Consider the following 23,599-nt stretch of genomic DNA (forward strand, 5'->3'; position numbering starts at 1 on the left):
AACGGGGGGTCCCTCCTGTTCTCCCCTCCTCAGCTCCCATTTTCTCTGCATCAAACTCTCTGCAGCCATCTGGAAAGGAAAGGCCGGTTTATCTCATCAGGCTCCACTAGCTGAGGCTGCCCAGCCTCCTGCCACCTTCTCCAAAGGACCAGACATCCCTGTCACTTCCAGAAGCGGAGGCGGGGGGTGCTTTAAAAAAAAACCCACCTATTATAGAAACCTCCTTTCCATTCTCCACGGGAAATTCAGTGTGGGTTGTGACGCCAAAGGAACGTGTGTGTGTGTGTGTGTGTGTGTGTGTGTGTGTGTGTGTGTGTGTGTGTGTGTGTGTGTAGGGGGAAGGGCTGGTAGAAGGTAGCATCGTATTTGCCCCACGTGGGGCTTGCATTTTTAAAATGTAGCAGACGCGAAATAAAAGCCTCTAAGCCCCCAGAAAAGAAGTGGCAGGTCCCTGCTGCCCAGCCCAGCACCGGAAAATGGGTTCAGAAGTACAGCATCATCAATCGCCCCCCTGCCACCGAGACCGGGAAACAAAGACACGTTACCTTTTATTTTTTTGCTCTTCTAAAGGAGCCGAGGAACTTCGGGTTGTAAGAGGCTAGTCCACGGAAACCAGCTTCCCATTCGTCCCGGGCGCAGGCCCTTGGCCTACCGGGCGGCCTGGGAGCCCGGCGCCGCCTCCGCCTCCTCCGCGGCGCCCGCAGCCGCCCCGCCGGTGCTGGCGCGCCCGTCCCCGTCCCCGCCCCCGCCGCCACCCCAGTCCCCGCCGCGCCCGCCACAGGGCTCCGTCAGCCCATCGCCCGCTCGCGCCGCTGCTCACGCCGAGCCTGGCCCAGCGCCAGGGCGCACGGCCACCAGCCCGCCCCTCTCCCGCGCGGGGACCCGCGGCCCGCGGCGCCCGGTCCGCCGCATGGTGCCCGGCACCGGAGCCTGGCGGGGTGGCCGTTCGATCCCTTGCAAAGCAGGGACTGAGCGCGCGCCCGCTGGCAGGGCCTCCTTTCGCCACTGGATCCCAGGACAACAATGCGATCTTCTGCCTCCCCGGCGCCCCGGTCCAGCCAAGGACACCCCAAGTCACCCCCTGAGCTGCCTCTGGCTTCTTTCCCACTGCTCCTAGCCGCACCCGCAAGCGACGCAAAGTTAGCTTGTAGACCAGAGAGGTTGCGCGCATCTGAAGCGCGCGCGGAGATGCTGAGGTGGGTGATTGTGATCTGGAGGACCCCCGTTTCTTTACCAGACACCCAAACGCACCCAGACCCACCCCCACGACACGAGCCCCTCTCCTACCCTGCGAGCCAGAGAACGCAGATCCGATGGCTGGAGGCGTAGCTCTCCCCTCTCGATCTAGTACAATTGTCTTGAATGTTAATCTCCCCTTAACTCTTGGGGAATGGAGGTTGCTGTCTGTAAGATAACCTAGTCACAGGGCTATTGTCAAGAATTCTCTATGTCCCTAGGAGAGGGAGACTTCCATTTCAAGAGACCTGGGGGAGGCAAAGGAGCCAGCAGGGCTCCCTTTTCAAAAAAAAAGGAAAGAAAAGAAACTCACAAGAACAATAACTCAATTCACATCGTGTGTCTAAATGTTTACTGCTTGACGAGCTCAAATTGCTTTAGACACATTTTTGCCCCCCACGAATTGTCAAAACACAGTTGATAAAAATACAAGAAGCGGGCACAAGCACTCACTTAGTAAAACACTAGTTTCACTCTTTGTTCAGAACCTGCCCACCTCTTTGGTTCTCAAGATGCATTTATTTACCCTCCAGGCCAGAGGTGGGATTTCATCCCACCCCAGAGGAAGGAGACATTCCATGGCCTGCACCATTATTGCCAGGCTACCCCAGGCAGTGAAGACTCACGAACTTTACCAAGAAAACAAATCCTTGCATCTATGTGGAGGGTGAAACCTAGGCATTGTGCATGCTAGGCAAAACTCCACCACTGAGCCACACGGCCAGCTTGCTTCCTGTTGTCTCTCCTACACTATGTCTATGTTCCCCTCCGTAGGATCACTGGTAAGAATTTCTGACAGTGCAGGAGGTCTCACGCTCAGCAGAAGAGAACCCTTTACAGGCACTGTTGGCAGATGGAGGGAGTTGAGGGTCCACATTAAGGGCCCCCGTCTCATTTCAGGCTGATATGATCAAGAGTGCGTGGGTCTTGACATGAGGATTCAAATCTAAGGAGTGGGAAACTGGGTTTGAATCAGATTTTTTTTCAGGACTGTTCTAACACAAGGCTCAAATCTCACTTGCTACGAAGGCCATCCCCTCTCTTCCTGGGACTGTTAGAGGCAGTTTTAGTTCTTCTTTGCCCAGCCCCCCATTTTTTTTCTTTTCTTTTAGTGCTGGAGACTGAACTCAAGACCTCACACATGCCAGGGAGAATACTGAGTTGCAAGCAAGCAAGCTATTTCCAGTTCCAACATGTTTTGACTGCAAAACTAACCTGATGTTCAAGCCTGTAACATTTCTCTTCCACACTGCGTTTGCATCCTTAGAGGAGACCCCTGCCGTTCTGTCCCCTAGGCTCCTGGAGTCTCCAATGCCATGGATTGCCCTATTAGCAAATTCTCTCTCCAAGTTTGCTCAAATACTGAAACAGCAGCCACCCACAAGTCAGGAGCAGGGACAGGGTGTCCCCTTGCCTTCCTTCTTTCCTTACATTCATGGATCACACAGCCTGAAGTAAAAAAATGCTGCTCAGAAGTTTCTAGAGTGAGAGCCCTGGGCAGAGGGTTCAGCAGGTAAAAAGCTGGCCATGTAAGCATAAGGTCCTGAGTTTGGGATCTAGTTGAAGACCTGAGTTCAGATCTCTGGTGTGTAAAAACAAAACAAAACAAAAACAAAAACAAAGGTGAGGCATATACAGTGGTCAAATATGGTGGATAATGACTGAGGAAGACACCTGAAGTTGAACTTTGGCCCAACACACACACACACACACACACACACACACACACACACACACACAGAGTTCTTGGAGAAAGCAGACCATTGTCTAACTTTCTCCGCTTGGGATTGGTGTACAAGGAGTAACCACTGACTTCAGATGTTGTAAACAGGTTCCCATCTCTCCTGCTTTTCAAACATCATCCACACACGTGGAGCGGTTCTTCCAAAAGTCAGATTGGACCCCATAACTTCTTGGCACCTTTCCAGGCTCTTATTGACAAAGAGTATGCTTATTCAGGTGACTGGGGACCTTCCGATGCACCCCACAAGCATGTCAGCCACCCTTCTATTCTACAACTCTGTAACCTCCCTCCAGGTCCCCACACATGCCGGGGGCTCATTCATCCCCTTGTTGCCCAGCAGTCAAGACATCAGGAGCTACTTGGGTCATATCACTGCTCTGCTTCGAGGCTGTGCTGGCTGCTCAGTGCTCCTCTTCAGCCTGTCCGTCTTTATCACATTTATTCTTCCTGTCTCATTCCTGCCCTCGGACCGCTCTTCCCTTCCCTTCCCTTTTCTGTTCCCTGTTCCTGCCGCCATCCGGGCCTAACTCCACTTACTGTGTGTCTAGATCCTTGTTATCATCCAGGTCTGGGTTGCACACATGGAGTGTGGCCTCTTCTGGAACTCTTCACACACACACATCCCGTTTACTTCTCTTGGCACTTGCAGGACCCCAGAGTATGCCCCACTTGGAACTTACTTCTTTGGTATATTTTGAAATGGCAATCCAGAGAAACCTAGGACCATCTCAGACACCACTTGTTCACTTGTGAATGAAATTTGTATCAGTGCACCTGAGTTAGGGTGGCAGCGGATGCCAGGGGACTCTGTTTTGACTAGAAACCACAGTTTAAAAAAAAAAAAAGAACTCAGAGATCTCTTCTGATCAACCACAAGCCATTCTGCAACTGAGACTGAAGAATTTAGCTGCAGAACAGAACGGCCTTCACTCCTCCCCGCTCCTATAACCCATGCCATCTTCTTCCAGAATCTCAACCTTCTTTCCAGGCAGTATATAAACTTTAGCTAACTACCTCTTTCCTTTGGGGCTCAACTTGTGGTTCACGTGTTCAGACACGTCATAAAATTTGCTTGTTTTAGCTGGGTAGGGTGGTACATGCCTATAATCTCAGTACTTGGGAGGCTGAGGAAAGAGAATCTCAAGTTCGAGGCCAGCCTAGCTACGTAGTAAGTTAACCTTGTCTCGAAGAAACCAACAGGCCAGCCAATAAGATCTATATCTGGCTTTACAAGGACACACATTAGTAGTTCCCAACCCATGCAACTCCCAATAATGTCAGAGTGGAGCTCAATGATGAAGTGTGCTTGTCGTCCTGGACTCTAGCTGGGTTTGTAGCACAGTAGAAAATAGCCAGGTTTAATGGTGGCTCACTGCCCTCCATCCCAGCTCTTGGGAAGTTGGCGAAGGACTGCAGGAACCACAAGTCTGGCCTAGCCTGTAAAATGAGATCCTAGCTCAAAAGGAAAGAAAGGAAGGAAGGAAGGAAGGAAGGAAGGAAGGAAGGAAGGAAGGAAGGAAGGAAGGAAGGAAGAGGGCAATCAAGCAAGCAGGGGGTGGGGGTAAAGGTGGTTCATTGGGTAAAATTGTTTTCCATATGTGGTAGTTTGAATAAAAATGGCCCCCACTGGCTCAAATATTTGAATGCTTAGTTGTCCAGAGTGGCACTATTTGAAAAGGATTAGGAGGTGTGGCCTTGTAGGAGGAGGTGTGACTTTGTTGGAGAAAGTATGTCACTGGGGGTGGGCTTTGAGGTTTCAAAAAGCCCACACCTGGCTCACTTACTCTTTCTCATGGCCTGCAGATTAGCTATCAGCTACTGCTCTAGTGCCAAGTGTGCTGCCGTGCTCCCTGCCATGATGATAATAGACTAAGACTCTGAAACTCTACTCCAGCCCTCCATTGCTCATAAGCTGTCTGGGTCATAGTGTCTCTTCACAGCCACAGAAGACTGACTAAGACACCATGCAAGTCTGATGACCTGAGTTCAGATTCCTGGAACTCATGTGAAAAGACATCTGTGGCAACATGTGTTTGTATCCCAGCACTCCTACAGCAAGATGGGAAGCAGAGGTGAGGGAATTTATCAGAAGCCCACAGACCAGCACATCCCAGAGTACTCAGCACAGCAGCCAGAAAGAGTAAGAGACCCTACTTCAAAACAAGGGTGGAAGGTGGGAGTCAACCCTCCAAAACTGTCCCCATCTGACTCCCACATGCATGTCATTACATACATCCCCTGCCAATCCCCACTGAAATATAGTACCATTGCTGTTAGTACTGTACCCAGAATGGTGCTAAGAACATTGCGAAGACTTGTTGATTATCACAAGATTCCTCTAAGTTGGTGACCATTTTACTCCTTTTCTACAGATGTAGACGCAGTCTTCAAAAGACAAGTATCATGCATGACATGCCTTTGTTCACCACACTTGAAACCAGGGTCGCCCTTTAAAGACTTAGGGCTCTTATTTTCCATGCTGCATTACCATCTGCTATGTATTCGAATATACTGTCAGAGGTGTGGTCACAGATTCTCCTCTACGAATTGCAGAGTATGGCTGGGAGCCTGGATGGGAAGCAGGGGATGACTTTGGAAGATGCTCCATACATCTGCTGCTGTGCTTTCCCATACTTCCTAACCTGCATCTTTTAGGGACTAGCCTTCAGTTCTACATTCTTTACATCTAGCAAACAGTGCAAGCATACTCTCCTTGCATATTTCAACTAGGTTGTAAGAATGGAGAGAGAGCTCCCAGGAGCAGGTTAAAGTGCAGGGCAGGTTTTGGATGAACTTTATTATATTTTTATACCCAGTCCTTGTTTCTCCTCATTTCAAAACCAATTAAAGGACAATTATGAGTCATTGGTATAAAACATTAAGAATTCCATCTCAGTGCTGGAGAGATGGCTCAGCGGTTAAAAACACTGATCACTCTTCTAGAGGACCCTGGTTCAGTTCTCAGCAACTACATGGCAGCTTACAACTCCAGTTCCAGGGGATCTGACACATTCACACAGATGTACATGCAAGTAAAACACCAATGCACGTAAAATTAAAAAATAAATAAGTCGTTAAAAAAATAATTCCATCTTCTCTCATAGCGTAGGATAAAGTACTTAAAACCCTGGTCCCTGGTGTATGTATGATGTAATCATACAGCTGTGTTTTGTTTCATTTGTTTATAAAATGATGATGTCATTTTGTAATAGTTATGTTTTGTGTGTATGCATGGTGTATGTACATGGTGTGTGTGTGTGTGTGTGTGTGTGTGTGTGTGTGTGTGTGTGTGTGTGTGAGAGAGAGAGAGAGAGAGAGAGAGAGAGAGAGAGAGAGAGAGAGAAACAGAGTGCTACCCTGAGCAAGAGAACATGATGTTTGTGTAGAATGCAGGGCTTGACTAACACTGGGTGCCTGTCACAAACCCACATTTTTTTTCTTCTTTTTTTTTTGTTTGTATTTTATTTTGTTTGTTTGTTTTGAGACAGCGTCTCTCACTGAACTTGGGGCTAAGCAATTGGCTAGACTGGCCGGATGACAAGTCTCTGTCTCCAACCCTCCCCTGTGCTAAGACTATGTATGTGCATCACTGTGCCCAGCTTTTTGTGTGAGTGCTGGGGATCTGAACTCACATCCTCAGGCCTGCATGGCAAGCACTTTTTCCGCTCTCATCTTTTCAGCCCAATAGTGATGCTTTTGTAAACTCGTGTTCTCAGGACATTCGATAGTTACTTAGCATTTTCCTGGGTGGGAATCATGATTTAGATGGCCTCCATCCAGGACAACATAAATCCAGGGCAAGTCTTTCAGAAACACACACAAGAATCAATCAAAACATCAGGAGCTAATTAATGTAAGGGTGAGCCCCCAGGGAACAGCTGTATTATGGTGAGTACCACAGTATGAAATTAGCTCCCACTAGAAGTGTATTCAAGTACCTAAGCCTGACTTTCGGGACAATTCTCTCTGTTTATTTACTCTGAAATATATATTAATGTGAATAGTTAATGCTTGCCCAGTACCAGGTACTGATTATGTGCTTTCAATATAACAACTCATTACGTATAATAACTCATTTAATCATGACAATAGCCCTTTGGGATAGGGAACTACTATTACCACCACTTATAGGTGATGGGATTTAGTCATGTGTCAAGGTCTGGCCAGCTACACCAGGTCTTACAGAGAGGGTGACTTAATTACACTAAGGAAGTCTGCTGCCAGAGCTCCTATCCCTCAGCTGTGTCCCCTTTCAATGGCCACATATTTGGAAGTGTTGTCTCCTTTCTAGTGTCTGGCTTAGTGACCACCAAGTAGAACTTACTGACTATTGTTACAATAGGCAATTCATTACAATAGGCAATGGAGGCAGAGATATTTGTGAAACTAAATGGAAAAGATTATCAGCAAGTATTCCTTATTCCGCTGTAATTTCTAACATTACACAGATGATGTATCAATCAATCCAAATCTTAAGCAAGCAATGACATTGTATTGAGATGCTTGGGAAATGGCTCAGTTAATAAAGTACTTGCCACACAGCATGAGGATCTGATCTGAGTTTGGATCCCTTGTACCCACTTAAAAAGCTGGGAGTGGTGGTGTCTGCTTATAACCATAGCCCTGGGAATAGAGACAGAACTCCCTAGGGCTTGGTGCTCAGCTAATCCAGACGAATTGATTAACTAGGGTTCAGTATGAGACCCTGTCTCACAGCTGCTGGCTTCTGGGGAAAGGGGTCATATTCTTTTGGGGTATGACTTCATGTATGATGTTCAACTCAGTGGGAAGGAGGGAGGGAGAGAGAGAGGAGAAGGTGAAAATATTGAGGGTACTGGGGGAGGTGGGCAATTTGTATTGGATATGATCAAGATATAGTATATACATGTATTAAATTGGTAAAGAATAAGTTAAACAAAAAGTTGAAAGTAATTGAAGAAGACATCTGATGTTGACTTCTGGCCTCCACACAGATATATACCGTACATGCACACACACATATATAATATGAACACACGCACACATATATGAGTACACAAATATAAATGAGTACACACACATATATGAGTACACACACACATATGAGTACACACATACATATATGAGTACACACACATATATGAGTACACACACACATATATATGAGTACACAAACACATATATATGAGTACACACACACACACACACACACACACACACACACACACACACACACAGAGTCTTACATATGGGGAAATGAGAATCTGTAGAGGTCCCCCTTACTTCTTTCTTTTCTATGCCACACTTTATGTGTGGGCATGTGGCTGGAGCTTTTCTCATTCATGCGACACTGCACAGACACCCACTCACTCCTCAGATTCAGCCCAGATCCTCCTTGCTCCAGGAAGCCTCCCTTCTGTGCTCCCTACCCCCTCTCCTCTCAACATAAGCATCTTCTCAGGCTTCTGAGTTCTTCACCTTGTTGGGAATGCCTTGTGGGTAGAGTCTCCATAATGCTGTTTTCATTTTAACAACTTTGTTGTATTCTGAGTCATTAAACTGTGTAACTTTGTACATGGCATGGTTGATTTTATTTTATTGCTTTCTTTGGACCAAAGGTTGTAACCATTTTTTAATAATTAGATCCTGTAGCTGAAGTTTTCCTGTGTCCCAGCCTGCCAGCAGTTGGGACAAATCTCTCCCACTCGTGTCCCCCAAGTAAGCACACAGAGGATTATATTAATTAAAACTGCTTGACCATTAGCTCAGGCTAACTACTGCCTAGCTCTTACACTTAAACTCAGCCCATTTCTGTTAATCTATGTGTCGACACATGTTCTGTGGCTTTACCTGTGTGCCATTACATGCTGCTCCCTGGACTGTGGGCTGGCATCTCCTGACTCAGCCTTCCTCTCCCAGAATTCTCCTTGCCAGTGGCCAATCAGCGTTTTATAAAACCAGTGTACAAAAGCATTATTCCACAGTAAGATCCAGTAGATTTTTATAATTAAATCCATCCAGATAATAAAATAACAATAATAATAATAATAATAATAATAATAATAATAATAATAATAATAATGATGATGACTGTCTGGGTGGCAGGAAATAGTTTTGACCAGTGTTTACATGAAAGTCCATATAACTGCTGTAAGAAGTTGTAGTCCACTTCTCATAAGTGAACTGGAACAGCTCCAAGGCTGATACCAGAGGCTATCTTCTTCAGGGATACCTGCAACATAGTTTGTAGGGGCTCAACAAAACTCTTTCTGGGGCTCAGTGGGTGAGTGCATACTGCTGTGGCACAGGATGGAGTTCAGTTCCCAGCACCCATGTTAGGTGGCTGGCAACCACTGGTAACTCTAGCTCCAGCGTGTCTGATACCCTCTTCTGGCATCTGTGGCCACTGCAAGCATGTGCCCATAACCACACAGAGACATACACAGCCATACGAATAATTAAAAATAAAAACAAATCTTAAAGAAAACGTCTTCCTCATGGAGAAGATACTTTTGTTTTCAAACACATCCTCTCATCTCCTCTTAGTACTCTAAATCCTCTAGTGTCTGTTTTTGGAAGTCTAAGCTTTTCTTGTGTGTACTTATTTACTTATTGGTGTTTTTTGGAAGTCTTTACAGGCCATTTCTCAAAAAAAGAGTTTGAGTTCTCAGTGGAAGAGGAAATACATATTGAGGAAAGGAGAGTCCCTTGGAGATGGATCATCAAAGAAGACCTTCTGTGCTCTTTACAAAGAAAATACCCTTGGAGGAAAAAAAAAATTCAGGCTATACACCTGATAGAGGATTATTATCTAGACTATATAAAGAACTAAAAAAGTCAACAAGAAATCTAACAACCCAATGAGTAAATGGACTAATGAAAGGAACAGCTGTTTCTCTACAGATGAAATACGAATGAGAGAAACCGTGGACAAAAGCTCAGTCTCACTAGTCATCAGAGAAATGCATGTCAAAGAACACCGAGAGTCCTCTTCACAGTGGGGATGGCTGTCATCATGAAAATAAGTAACAGTAAATGCTGCTAAGGATGTGGGGGAAAGGATTGCTCAGAGATTGATGCTGGACTATATAAATTGGTCCAGGGACCGTGGAAGTCAGTGCGGAGGAGTCCCCCAAAAATAAAACTGGGGGTGATGAGATGTCTCAGAGGTAAAGGCACTCACGGCCAAGCCTGATTATCTGAGGTTGGTCCCTGGGCCCCACGTGGTGGAAGGAGAGAACGTCGTCCTGGGGTTCGTCTCTCATCTCCACATGTGCACCGTGCCGTATGCCCACCCCCACACAGACAAGTAACACATAATTAGACTTGAAATGTTAAAAACAAAAACCAACTAGAACCAAATCTACCATATGGCCCAGCTATGTCACTCCTGGGTATCTCCTAAAAGACTCTAAAATCATCACATGACAGAGACACATGCACATCAATGTTTGCCGCAACATCCATTGTTCACAATAGCTAAGTTGTGGAGCCAGCCTCGTTGTCCATGAATAGAGGGAAAGAGAAAGAAAATGTGGTGTGTATAGTGTGTATTTTTTTTAGAACATGGATGCAACTGGAGGTAACCATACTAAATGGAATGGATTAAGCTCATCTCAGAAAGACAAACACTTCATGCTTCCTGTCTTTTGTGGTTCTTAGATTCTATATAGGTACAGAAAACTATACATGGTAGACATGACATGAAAATGAAGCTATCTGAAGGGACAGTGGGGACTGAGAAGGAGGCAAGAAATGAGAAAGAAGGGCATGGTGGTGGATATACTCAGTACATAATATATGTTTGTGTGAACTTAAAATTTAAATTATGATAAAATTTCTAAAGGAAAGAAAGGAAGAAACAAATGGAAGGAAGGAAGGAGGGAGGGAAGGAAGGAAAGAAACAAGAAAGAAAACCTACTTGGAGATGGTGATAGCCTGAACTGTGAGCAACTTTCAACGCTGGAATGATACTATCTATTACTTATCAAGTGGCCCAGGGCACACTCTGCACATTATTTGTATCTTCACTGTGGCCCCACAAAGTCACTTCTCATTCATTGCACAGAATAGAAACCAAAGTTCTGAAAGACTAAGCAATGTGCCAAAACTCTACACCAACAAAAAGGTGGGGTTGATCTACGAGGGTCTCCAGGCACCCCTCTCCGAGTGTGCTCTTTGTATAATCGTGTCTATAAGAGGGCTGGGTCAGTCAAGAGTGTGCAGCCAGGAGGATGGGGTGTGGAGGTGGAGCCCTGGGAAAGGATAGGAAGCAGGAAGCCTGAGCATAAAGCTGGATGACAGCCAGCCTAGGTCACTCACACCCCAGGGAAGCGCCGCAGATTCCGGGAGGTGTTCTGGACAGGCTGTGGTTTGAATCTGAATTTTCCCCTGGAGGCTCCTAATTTGAAGGCTTGGTCTCTAGCTTGTGGCGCTCTCTGGAAGGCTGTGGGACCTTCTGAGGTGGAGTCTGGCTGGTAGAACTGGGTTACTAGAAGTAGACATTTGAAGATCACATCTGCTTCCGGCTTCTGCCTGATCTCTCTGCTTCCAGACTGCACCAATGGGAACAAGTTATTGTTGCAGGCTCGCTCCCCTCCACCAGATACGGAAATGTTCCTGCTACCATGTCTTCCCTACCATGATGGCCTGAGACCTCTGGAAAGTACGAGCCAAAAGAAGTCTTTTTTCCTTTAAGCCTAGAATCACTCTGTGACAGTGACACAGACAAACAGTCACAAGGTCAGTGGTAGTTTGTTATCGTTGTTCCTTGAAGGCTCAGGTGTTAAGGTGTAGGTATAAGAAAACGTGAGAAGCATGGATCATGAGGTTGGGCCCTTCATTCATTGATGGATTCATAAACCGATGGTTATTATTGGGAAATGGCGGAAACTAGGAACCAGGGCCCAGCTGGAGGAGGTGGGTCCCTGGAGGGAGTGTCCTAGAAGGATCTATCTTGTCTGTGACCTTTTCTTCCTGGCTGCCACGTGGTGAAGAGCTTTGCTTTGCCATTTCCTTTTCTCCATAATGTCTGTCTTACCACCAGCTTAAGGGTGATGGAGCCAGCTTATGTTGGGGAAACCTTTCAAGTTGTGAAACAAGATGAGCTGCCTTCATGCTGTTTCTGTCCAGTGTTTTGTGGTAGTAATAAAAAGCTGATTAACACACGGATGGGCTGAGCTACTGCTGGCCCTCACCTTGTGAATTAATAGTGGCACAGCATCATTTTGGATGTATATTAATTTTTTAAAAATAAATGTTAGTATAAAGGAACTTGTAAATAAAATAAACATCACATGCCAAAATTAACCACACTCAAAGTCTGTACATCTCAATGAACTCTGTCTATATAGTTAGAGGGTTTTGTTTGTTTGTTTGGTTTTTTGTTTTTGTTTTTGTTTTTTTGAGACAGGGTTTCTCTGTGTAGTTTTGGTGTCTCTGTCCTGGATCTCACCCTGTAGACCAGGCTGGCCTCGAACTCACAGAGATCCACCTGTCTCTGCCTCCTGAGAGCTGGGATTAAAAGCATACGCCACCACTGCCCAGCACAGTTAGAGGTTTTAAATATAGCTGCTTATAGCTTGTTTTGACACAATCTTAATGGCTATCGCATCTAATTCTGTGTCTCTTCCCTAGGAGGATTTAAACAGGTCCACTAAAATCTTCCTGCAGGGCGTCCCTCACCAGTCTACAACGCAGGCTGAAATTGGTATCATACTCTATTGTCTAGACCAGCTGTTCTCAACTTGCGGGTTGTGATCCCTTGGGAGGGGTCAAATGACCCTTTCACAGGAGTCACCTAGGACCATCGGGAAACACAGATATTTATGATTCATAATAGTAGGAAAATTACAGTTATGAGGTAACAACAAAAATAATTGCATGATTAGGGGTCACTACGGCGTGAGGAGTTATATTAAAGGGCCGCAGCCTTAGGCAGGCCGACCGCCTTCCAGACCACGGTTGTAGAGTGCAGGCTGTGGTAATAGGAGCTGGAGTTGGAGCCAGAGCCTGATCCCTTACTAGCCATGTACCTTTATGCTAGTGAGTTCTGGAGTTCTTAGTTTCAGCTTCCTGAGTAGGCTGTGGGTATTCCACTGCTAATTATATAGAGTTTTTGGAACAAAGCATGTATTTTGTAAAAGATCTGCTATTAGTTTTCTTATTTACACGTGTGTGTCAACTTGGGGACAAGGGATGTGGCAGCTCCTGTCCTTATTCAGTGCCCTGGCATCTACCAAGTAGTTATTAATGCTTCGCTCCGACCCTATATGTGAGTGCTGAGTTTTAACGAGACCCCAGGTGAGTTAAGTCCTGTAAATAAGTCAAAGGAAATATCAGAGGCTTAAATAATGGTGTCCTACATTCCCTTCTTCCCTGAGTACGCTCTGTTCTCTCCTGGTATAGAATGTTCTGTGAGCCTGTCTGTGCCTGGCTTAGAAGAGAACTCAAGTCCACTTAAGTGACCTCCGACTGTTCAACAATCAGGGAACAAGGTTGGCTTTCTGTGGACGCCACATATATAAGGACACTTGCTCTGAACGTCAGCATCCACCACCAAAGTGTCACTGTCCCTCAGGGGAGGTGTGTTGTGCAGTAGCATACACATATCCACATGTGGCCTGCTGGTTTCTTCTAAGGCTAAGACTCCTGTAGTTCAAAGTCACTAAACGAATAAGCAAGTGGATTGAAAGTCCCACGGAGCCCCAGTGTGTTAGGGATGCCGGAACTAAGTTGAGTACCATCAGAAAAGCCCGTGGAGTAAAACCAAAAGTGGTCTTACTGTTTAAACTTCAGTCTTCATTTCTGGTAGATTCCAGATCAGACAAAATGAAACCCATAGGACACTCTCAGGATTGGGGGGCTGTTCCCTAGTCACTGCTCAGAGGCACTCTGGCAGTTACAGGCCTACGCCATTTCTTCCCATCTGCCAGATGAGGAAACAGGCAGGGAGGAGAGCCTAGACTGCCTTTGCCTCCTGGTAAACCTGGGGACATTCAGAACGAGAACACACAGCTTCCCTCTCGAAGCCACACACACTGCTGGCCACAGCTGTCACCTGCTGATACTGCTCACACAAGTACACAGGCGGAGGCTACTTCCTGCTGGGCCAAGTTCCTTAGACTACAAAAAGCACCCAAAGTTCTCAGTCTCTCTCTCTCCCTTCCTCCCTCCCAATAACAGCCCAAGATGTATTCAAACTCAGGGTCTTCCTACCTCAGCCTCCCAAGTGCTGGTAATCCAGGTGTATGCCACCATGCCTTGTCTTTTCTTTAATTTCCATGCCACTCTTTATATTAAAAAAATCCTTTCAACAATAAGACGTTACATGCATTCAGATAAGCACAGGCGATTTATTGGACTCCTATGCAACTACTATTATGGCCTAACATTTGGTCTTATTTGCTTTAAGCTTTAGAGGAAGAAGAGGAAGAGCAGGAGGAAGAGAAAGAAGAGCAGGAGAAAGAGGAGGAAGAGCAGGAAGAAGAGGAGGAAGAGGATTAAATGCACACCTCTCATCCATTCTGCCTCCCTCCCCAGAAAATGACCATCCTCCAACGTCGTGAATATCAAACTTATTTTTATCCTTTGACCGTAGAAATATACAGCCATAAATAGTGCACAGTGTTTCATGTTTATAAACCTTTCAAAAACATCTGCCAGCATATATTGTCTTCCTCAATCATGTTTTCATTTAAGAAAATGTTTTTGAGATTCATCAATACTAGCGTAAATGTATTTCATCGAAGGAACAGAACACAGGTTCTTTATGTCTGCTCTTTTTTTAAACTGAGAGTCAAGTTCTTGTAAGCCTGCCTTTGTGTCCATGGCCTCCTCTGCCTGTCACACTTGCCTTCCACTTGCTCAGTTGTCCAGCAACCTTCTCAGCATGGCTTCAGTCTGTTCCATTACGTCTTTGAGTTTCCCTTCATTTGACACTGAAATTGATAGTACCTCTAGTCTTGAATTTCAGGAAAGCAAAGAGTAAATGAGTTGTATAAGTATGTCCCACATATCATATGGAATATACTCACAAAGTTGTATAAGTATGTTCTACATATCATATGGAACATACTCACAAAGACAAAGATTCACTTCACATTGAGAATTTGAGATTAATATGTTTCTTTGCTAAATCTGTAACTCTACTATTTTTAATTACATGTAATATGTGTGGGTATGTGCACACAAGTGCAGGTGCCCATGGAGCTGGAGTTACAGGTGGTTGTAAGCCACCCAACATGGGTGCTGGGAACAGAATCTGGGTCCTCTGCAATAGTATGCATTCTTGTCTACTGGGCCATCTACTCCACCCTAAATCTGTGACTTCAATCATGTTTCAGTGAGTCTTCCCTGGGATGTCCTATTTAAAGTTTTAACCCCCCTACCACTTGATATTCTTTTCTTCTCTTTTTTCTTCATTTTATCAACCATTTATCAACCATTTACCTGTAAGGACATTTCCTGTCCACTTTGCTTACTTTCTATTCCCTTCCTCTAGAATGTAAACTCTGTAAAGGAAAGATTTCTGTTTATTGCATCCCCCGTTGTTTATGTAATTTTGAAAGTAGTATATCAGGCACTGCACATTCTCACTGACTATGTCCTGGGTAAGTAAATAAATGGACGAAAGAATCCAATGGCCATCTTCGTAAGTCTCCTTTGTATTGTGTGAGAGTTCCTCATTGGTAATTACTTAGAAATAGAATTGCTTTCTCTATTGTCTGTGTCTTGCCAATGTGTTGCTCACAATGATTGATCTCATTTCTACTCTCATCAGCACCACCTGAAAGTCCCATTTCCTGCAGCCACAGCATCTTTTCTTCCCCACCACTGACAATGCACTAATTTAAAGTGTAGAAACAATCATGGAGATCAGAATGAAGCATTAAATAACCACTCGTGAACTCTGACCATTGAATTCCTAATAAGCAGCATCGTGTGTTCTTGGGGCTTATTTAAGAGGTGGGGTTGTTATTATGGACTTGCCAACAAACCAAAGCTATGGGGTCTCCTGGGGGAAAAAAAACAAAGAAAAATTACACAGCTCCTTTATCCACCAATATTGAAATAGTGACATAAAACTTATCACAGAAATCTGGACAAGACCACATCTTATTTAACTATTTGTTTATGCAGCTAAACAGGAGGATGTCCTGGCTAAGAATGACAAAATGAAAACCTACCCATAAATTATATGGCATCCCTTTTCAAATCACCTTCAGAGCAGGGATTTAGCCCAGTAGTGCACTTGATTAGTATGCATAGGGCCCTAGGCTCCATCCCCAGCTCTGTTCCTCATTCTGCAAAATCAATTTCATAATTGTCAGAAACATAAAACTTAACGTCCAAAGAGAAAATTTGGTAAAGTCCTTGGTTATAGACTTGGCCAGTTTAAATCCAAAAGATAATTGAAGCTATCCAAGTTTATTCAGAAAAACCCTATGATCAAAGGATGTAACAAAATGATACATTTTCAAATGTGTTCTTAATTCATTCTGGGACAGTCACGAGGAGTTGCAGTGTATTACAGAAGTGCTCATAGTCTCCTGTTCCTCTGTGTCTCTATGCCCTTTGTAATTAAGCTATGAAATGATAGCAATAAATAAAATCTGCCCTTCCACTTTTGAATGTATACTGTTTTTCTGACTTCTCTTGGTCAATAAATGTGGAAGAAGTAACAACATTGCCAGTTCAGAACTTAGGCAGATAAAGGTCTTCCACGCTTCACTGAGGGCTTGGAGCACTGGCTAGCAGCCATGGGAAGACGCCTTACTTGGATGTTCATTCAAGGCTCAGAGAGGAAAGCAAGCCTGAAAGTTGCCAGCATGACTGGCAGCTGACCACAGATGCATGAGACCAGAAGAAGTACTGGGCCCAGCCTAAATTATGGGCATTCACAACCCCCATCTCAATAAATGCTGGTCACTTTAAGACACTATGCTTTGCAACATTGTTGAATTAACTCAGACTCACTTGGTTCTCCATCAGACAGAAAACAAAATGGCAGTTCTTTTCTTTTTCTTCTTTTCTTCCTCCCCTCCCTTGTTTCTCTCCTCCGCTTTCTCCTTCCCTACTTTATTTTATGCCATTTATGACAATGAAATTATTGAATGTATCTTAATTTTCAAAAGGCTTGATGGGAAAATAATAGATAAATCTTTTCCAGTGAAGTATGTGAATGTTTTATTGAGGGTTTAACATCATTCCAAACCAATAACTAATCACGCAGAGAGTTGGGCACCCATCCGTGACAGATACATAACCGTGTTGAATGATTTTGTCCCCTACATACTCCAGCAACTGCTTCGTCATTCACCAAGAGCACCAACCAGACTTAAAAACCTCTGGGGGTTTCATGAAAAAAAAATCTAGTTTGAAAACTTGTCTTTTTTCAGGAAATAGGTAAGAAAACTTCTTCTAAAATGTGACTTAAAGAAAATTAGCATTCTGAGCATATCCTTTTCCTCACCCAGGGCCAGTTGGAGTTTGTGAATGCCAAGATGAACTATTAGTTTCCTTCAGGTAGAACAAGTGCAAATAGACCAAGAACTCAGGCAAAGCCTGGCAAAATGCAGATGAAGAACACAAAGTTTTTCAGAAGTACTGTCAAGCCTTCTGTGTTCACCAGTACAAAGCAAGGCCATGGATGCTTTCTCTTACATGTGAGAATGATGATAGGGAAATATTAAAAGTCTTCCTTTCCCATAATTAAACTTTGTCTTTTCTGTTATTTCCCCCACATTTTTTTTTTTTTGAGAATTCACTATATAGACCAGGCTGGCCTCGAACTCACAGAGATCCGCATGCCTCTACCTCCCGAGTGCTGAGATTAAAGGCACTCGTCATCACACCTGGCCTCAAACAACGTTATGTCTATAAGGGCAGACATCTTGGTGTACACAGTGGAAACACCCTGGTTCCTAAGGTGCAGCAGTCATGAATGGGCTGAGGTGGTCCAGGCAGCAGCATCTGTTGGTGCTGTGCAGAGGCAGCATGCACAATAAATGTGTACTCAGGATGTGCAGAACCAAGGCCACGGCTGGGTACGGTGGCCCATGCCTGTAAACCCAGGGCCTAGAGGTAGATGCAAGAGGGTTAGGAGTTTAAGGTATCTTGTCTACACAGCAAGTTTAAGGCTGGCCTGCACTGCATGAGATCTGTCCATCCAAACCCTAAGCAACAAGAACAAGAACAAGCAGGACCAAGTCTGCAGTGAGGTCACAGAGTACTCCATGGTTGAGTCTAGGCAGACACACCTGGGTAGCACATACAGTAGGCTTTTCAGTTTTAATTGAGTTGTGGTGCCTGGACCTTCAGAAACCTTTTACTGTTAACTTAAAAAAAACAACTCACATTCAGCTACACAACTTCACATGGTATTATGAGTCAAAGTGTAAGGAGCTCTGGACTGATGGGTTAGAGTTCACTCTCCATATGTAAGAAGATGCACATTTTGATATTTTCACCTGCAGAAATCTAAATAGAGATGAGTTGCCACGTGACAGCATCTCAGGAAATCCCTGCTGACGATGTTGGCTCAAGGGTCTTCAAATTGCTGAGGAACAGAGTGCAAGTCTCTGGGCATGAAAACAGATAGCTTCAGGGTCTAAGAAAATTAATACAGTGGTTTTTATTTTTTAAAAAAGGCATGGGCCAAATGCTTCCCATCTGTTTTGTTTTGTTTTGTTTTCTCTTGACAGTAAATAGCCTGAACTCTGTTGTCTGAAGCAGGGTACACACCAGTAAATAGCCCGAACTCTGTTGTCTGAAGCTGGGTACACTGACCTACACTGGGTAGACCGACCTCTCTTGTCTTTGTAGGACTATGGAAAAGGAAATATTTTGATTTCAGTAAGAGATTTTTATAAAGTTTCTCATGAAATATTTGAAGACAAAACAAAACAACTCCCCTTACCATAGAGGGAGTTATAACTGCCAGCACACCCACATATAAAGAATGTCAACTAAAATGGGCATGGCAGCACACACCAATAATTCTAGTACTCAAAAGGCTGAGGCAGGAGGACTGTATGTTCAAGGTTAGCCTGGGCTATATAATGAGTTTAGGCTAGCCTGAGCTGTATAGTGAGACACTGTCTTAAAAATGGCCAAAAGAGTCAATTAACAAAATAATGTAAAATAATAACTGTTGAATAATGTTCCCAATAGCAACAGCACAGTAACTTAATACGATTGATTACTAAGGCCAATCTGTGGAGTTTGATAATATTAACAATAGCAACAGCTATCATTTAAAGAGAGCTCCACCCGTCTCTGTGTGCCACAGGACTGTGTCTGTTTACATACTGATAAATATTTGCTTTAAGCCACTGGCCAGATTTACAAATCAAACTGTTCATGTGGCAAAAAAGAAGAGTGTAAAAAAAAAGAGCCAAACAATTGAAAGAGAGAAAATGATATTTTTGCCAGTGTGATATGAATGTTTGACTCAATCAACCACACATATGTAGGATGAAAAGCAGTTATTATTTTTTTAAAGAACTTGAATTTTAATCAACCAAAATCTAGGGGCCTAAAATATGATATGATCAACACCCAAATGCACTATTAGAATATGGAATAAGCCACATTGTGTTAATAAGATAATAATTCCACCTGTTAATAAGACCTTGATATCAATAATGCATCTGAGGCACTACACTGAGTTGAGTTTCCTGGACTACATTTGGTGTGTGTGTGTGTGTGTGTGTGTGTGTGTGTGTGTGTTATAAATCCAGTTATATCAAGGTGACAGCCATTAGGGTTAGGGCACATTCAGGTCCAGCTTTGATGGTTCCTGGGACTGGAGTGTTTAGTTTCCCGAGGCCTAAGCCCAACAGAGAGAAAAACAGCTCAAGCTACATACAGAGCTGTTCTTTGCATTAGTTTGAGACTGGAGAACCAGCGCAGGTAGGTAAATAGGTACCTGGGAGTGGGATTTACAGAGGATGGGGTTAATAGCAACTCAGGGAGGGCTTCATACAGTTCTGAGGTGCCACCGGTGGATATCTTCCTGTGGGAAACTGCCTCCATTTCTGGAAAGTTCCTGTCCAGACCCCTTGCCACCTGTGACCCTGCTGCGGTGGGAACCCTGATTTCCTGCAGGCCCCTAGACCCCTGACCCCAGAGGTCCCTTCTGGCTCTCAGGTCAGAGAGCAGACGCTGCAAACAAAAGGCTCCAGTTGGGCAGCTGGCTCAGGCGCTGTGGTTTCCCAACACTGGTAATTTGTACTCCGAGAACAAACCCAACATTGTCTGAATCTCACCACTTCTGAGGCATGGACTTCAGGTCAACTGGAGATGAAAACTTTTCTCTAAAATGGAAGCTAGCCTGTGTGTTCTGTGATTTCATGACTCGGTGCTGTCAGCCACGGATTTAGCGTGAAGGGCTTTAGGAGCTCTTCTCTGTTTCCTCCCCACCGGATGTGTCTCAGAGAGTCCTTCAGCTCTGCCACCAGGATCACTCATTCCGGTCACTCTGGTCCCCACTTTAGACCGTGTACCTTGGGCATACTTTCTGTCTTCCTTATCCATGCTGGTCAGTCCTTGCTGCCAGAGGCTCCTGGGGTCCTAGGCTTCACTCTTCCCAGTCCTGCCTGTTCCCTGCCCAGATTTTGGGGATCATTGCCTTTATTGCTCTGGAGGGAATATCCAATGGGGAAACAAACCGCCACTCGTTGCCTAAGCAACATAACATTGATGGTCCATTCTAAACATAAAAACACTTATTTTAAATTTTATACAGTCCCTGTAATGACCTTTCAGAGCAGGTTTTATGCCCATTTTAGAGAACAGGAACCTGAGGCTTGGTTCCTTGCTCAGTGTTGCCCATTGTTGTTCTGCCCTTGTTTTTTGCTGTCCAGCACCTTATGGAAATAATGCCAGGTGACCTCTTAGTGCCACAGTAGTGAGTCTGACTCCAGAAATAATGCCAGGCTTTCAGTAGAGGGTTGTTGATTGCTTGCTTGTGTGTGTTTGCTTATTGTTGAGAGGGGACACAGGGTGGGGATGCTGGCAGGGTGGAGACTCAGCAGCAGCACACAGGTCTCTCTTACACTGTAATGCTAACCACAGGTTCTATTTACTAACAACACATTTCTGCATCCCTTGGGAGAAACCAGGGCCACCAACCACTATCCATAAACATCAAACTCCATGACAGAGTGACTCTGCTGTTGGCAGGGTTGATACAGACCAACACTCTCCACATGGCTTGAGAGAGAAAATGGAAAATCTGGGCCATCACCAGGCAGTGGCGGTTGTTGGGTAGGTGGCCTTAGCCGGGCTGTTGGATCCAGTTCTGCCCATCAGTTTTGCCGTTGATGCTGCAGTGAAACAGGGCAGGGAGCGTGGACACACTGCAAACTACAGAGCGCTCTGACCCTAGCTGTGTTTTCTGCCTTATTTTGTCCCCCCAACACTCAGTGTTATTTGTTCATACATTGTATTTTCTCTGTATCAGACAGGGATGGATGTCCACAGAGGGACGGTTTTTCATCTGTCTTGTTCTCTGCTCATCCCCAGGTCTGTGAACAGTACTTGTACCAGGCACAGACTGAAGTCAGTCCGTCTTTGGTGCATGACGGAATGGCACACGGCACCTATGGTCTGTTCAGGCCACTCTGGCCTCCCACACTCACACAGGATCAGGGAATTTCTGAAACCTGAGACTGGAGAGCAGAGTTCAAGGCTAGCTTAGGGCGCTGTATTAGTTTCTTTTCTTGGTGTTGTGATCAAATCCCTGTCAGGAACAACTTCCGGGAGGAAGGGTTCCTTTGGGCTCAGGGTTTCAGGGGACAAAGTGCCCCGTGGAGGGAAGGAATAATGAGCAGGAGTGGGGGAATGGCCAGGAAGCAGAGGGACGATGGGATGGATAGGATTTCAATATTTTCTAACTCTTCATTAATCCCCAAATCATGTTATATGATCGCATATAGTCCATTCTAGATGCCTTTGCTTTTAAAGGCCTTTTTAGACTTCAGAGCAGAGGTTCTCAACTTATGGGTCATGACCTCCTTGGGACGTCATATTAGATATTTACATTACGATTCATAACAGTAGAAAAATATAGTTATGAAGCAGTAATAAAATAATTCTACAGTTGGGTGTCACCACAACACGAGGAGTCCTATTAAAGACTCAAGGGATTAGGAAGGTTGCGAACCACTGCCTTAGGGTGGTTCTTGATTTCCAAACTGACATCTAGTTTCTACTGAGGGCAAGACACTATATCATCCTCTACCTGCCCCCGCACCCACATTTGTTTCCCAACCAGTTACAACTTTCATAGGCCTGTGAGTTTCAAAGATGGCATCCAGGATGGCATTCAAGGGATGGGGGAGTTCCCTCAGCAGAAAAGATGGAGGAGAACAGCCCTGTGCAGCGTCATGAGCTGTACCCGAGCCATCTGTCTGTGACTTTGTTTACACTCGAGTTGGGCATTGTTCCGCGTGGAGAGCTGCTCATCCATCATCCCGCTAATGAGTTAATGAGTAACTAGACTCCTGTATTTTCCAGTTATGTGCCTCACTTTATTTCCGGGTGGTAACAGCACGAACGATTGGAGAGGAAGAGTCCAAGAGAGGAAAACACACAGAGAAATGCCTCAGAAACGCATCTACAGTACAGCTAGATCAAAGACACGTACCACTAGACTTAGAGCTTAGAAAAACACTTCAAAGGACCAAAATTATGCATTCTACATACGATGTAATATAATGTAGCAATTAAGAGGAAAAATACTTATTCCAAAATCTTAGCCATTAAAAAAATTCTATTGAATCTATGCCCCAGCAGGTTCAAGTGCAAGCACATTTTACAGTACAAGCACACTCATCTCTCTCACATATGCTTGTTTGGGTCTAGGAGTCACTTTCTATGTTCAGAGCTTGACTTTTATTTCTGTCTTCTGAACTCTCCTGCAGGCCTAAAAATGGCCAGTTCTGCCTAGATGTGCCAATATTAGAGAGACAACTTGCATTTAATAAATGCTTAATTAAAAGCATGGCTGGCAACGTATCCCATTTTTCAGAACTTAGCTCCTTGGGCTGCCCTAATAAGATACCATAGGCTGGGTGGGTCCTAAAAGCCACTTAGGGCTGGCAAGTTGGCTTAGTGAGTAAAGGTGCCTCCTGCCAAGCCCAGTGACCGATGTTCAGTCCTCGAACCCACATGGTGGACGAAGGGAATCAGCTCCTACAAGCTGGCCTCTGACTTCCAACTGTGCACCATGGTGCATACACCCCACAAAAACAAAAATAAAATGGAATAAAAAATTTTTAAATAGCCATCTATTCTTGTGATGGTTATGGAGGGTGAAAGTCTGAGCTTAGGGTATCAGCTGGCTCGGGTTCTAATAAGGCCCCTCTTCTCACTTGCAGGCCACTGCCTTCCTGCTGTGGAGGAAGAGAACAACACCATAGAAGAGAAGAGGGACCTTTGCAGGGGTGTGGGGGGGCTCTTTTATAGGGGTTCTGAGCCTATTTATGAGGGACTAGAGCCTTGACCTGACTTTGGAGGGGATACATTTAGTACATAGCAGTCATCATGTAAAAACCGCTCCATTTTTAACACCTAAGGAGGCTGTAAGCAGCAGTATGGAAAGAAATAAGCACTCTAAAGCACACTGCATGGATT

At 44.7% G+C, this 23,599-nt stretch overlaps 1 protein-coding gene across 7 annotated transcripts in view; it reads right to left on the reverse strand.

The window, feature by feature from the left end:
- The window catches only part of Frmd4a (FERM domain containing 4A), a 611,671-nt gene that overhangs the window by 215,199 nt on the left and 372,873 nt on the right, over window positions 1–23,599 (reverse strand). The window contains exon 1 of one of the 7 annotated variants that reach the window (XM_052729401.1): window positions 546–705. The exons of the other annotated variants lie outside the window; for them this stretch is intronic. The gene's annotated coding sequence lies outside the window, so the exon portion shown is untranslated. Of the gene's footprint in view, window positions 1–545; window positions 706–23,599 lie in introns of those variants that run through there. 7 annotated transcript variants of the gene reach the window in all.

This window comes from Peromyscus californicus, unplaced genomic scaffold, assembly GCF_007827085.1.
Source record: "Peromyscus californicus insignis strain IS unplaced genomic scaffold, ASM782708v3 Scaffold_8__1_contigs__length_139910024, whole genome shotgun sequence".
Taxonomy (NCBI): Eukaryota; Metazoa; Chordata; class Mammalia; order Rodentia; family Cricetidae; genus Peromyscus; species Peromyscus californicus.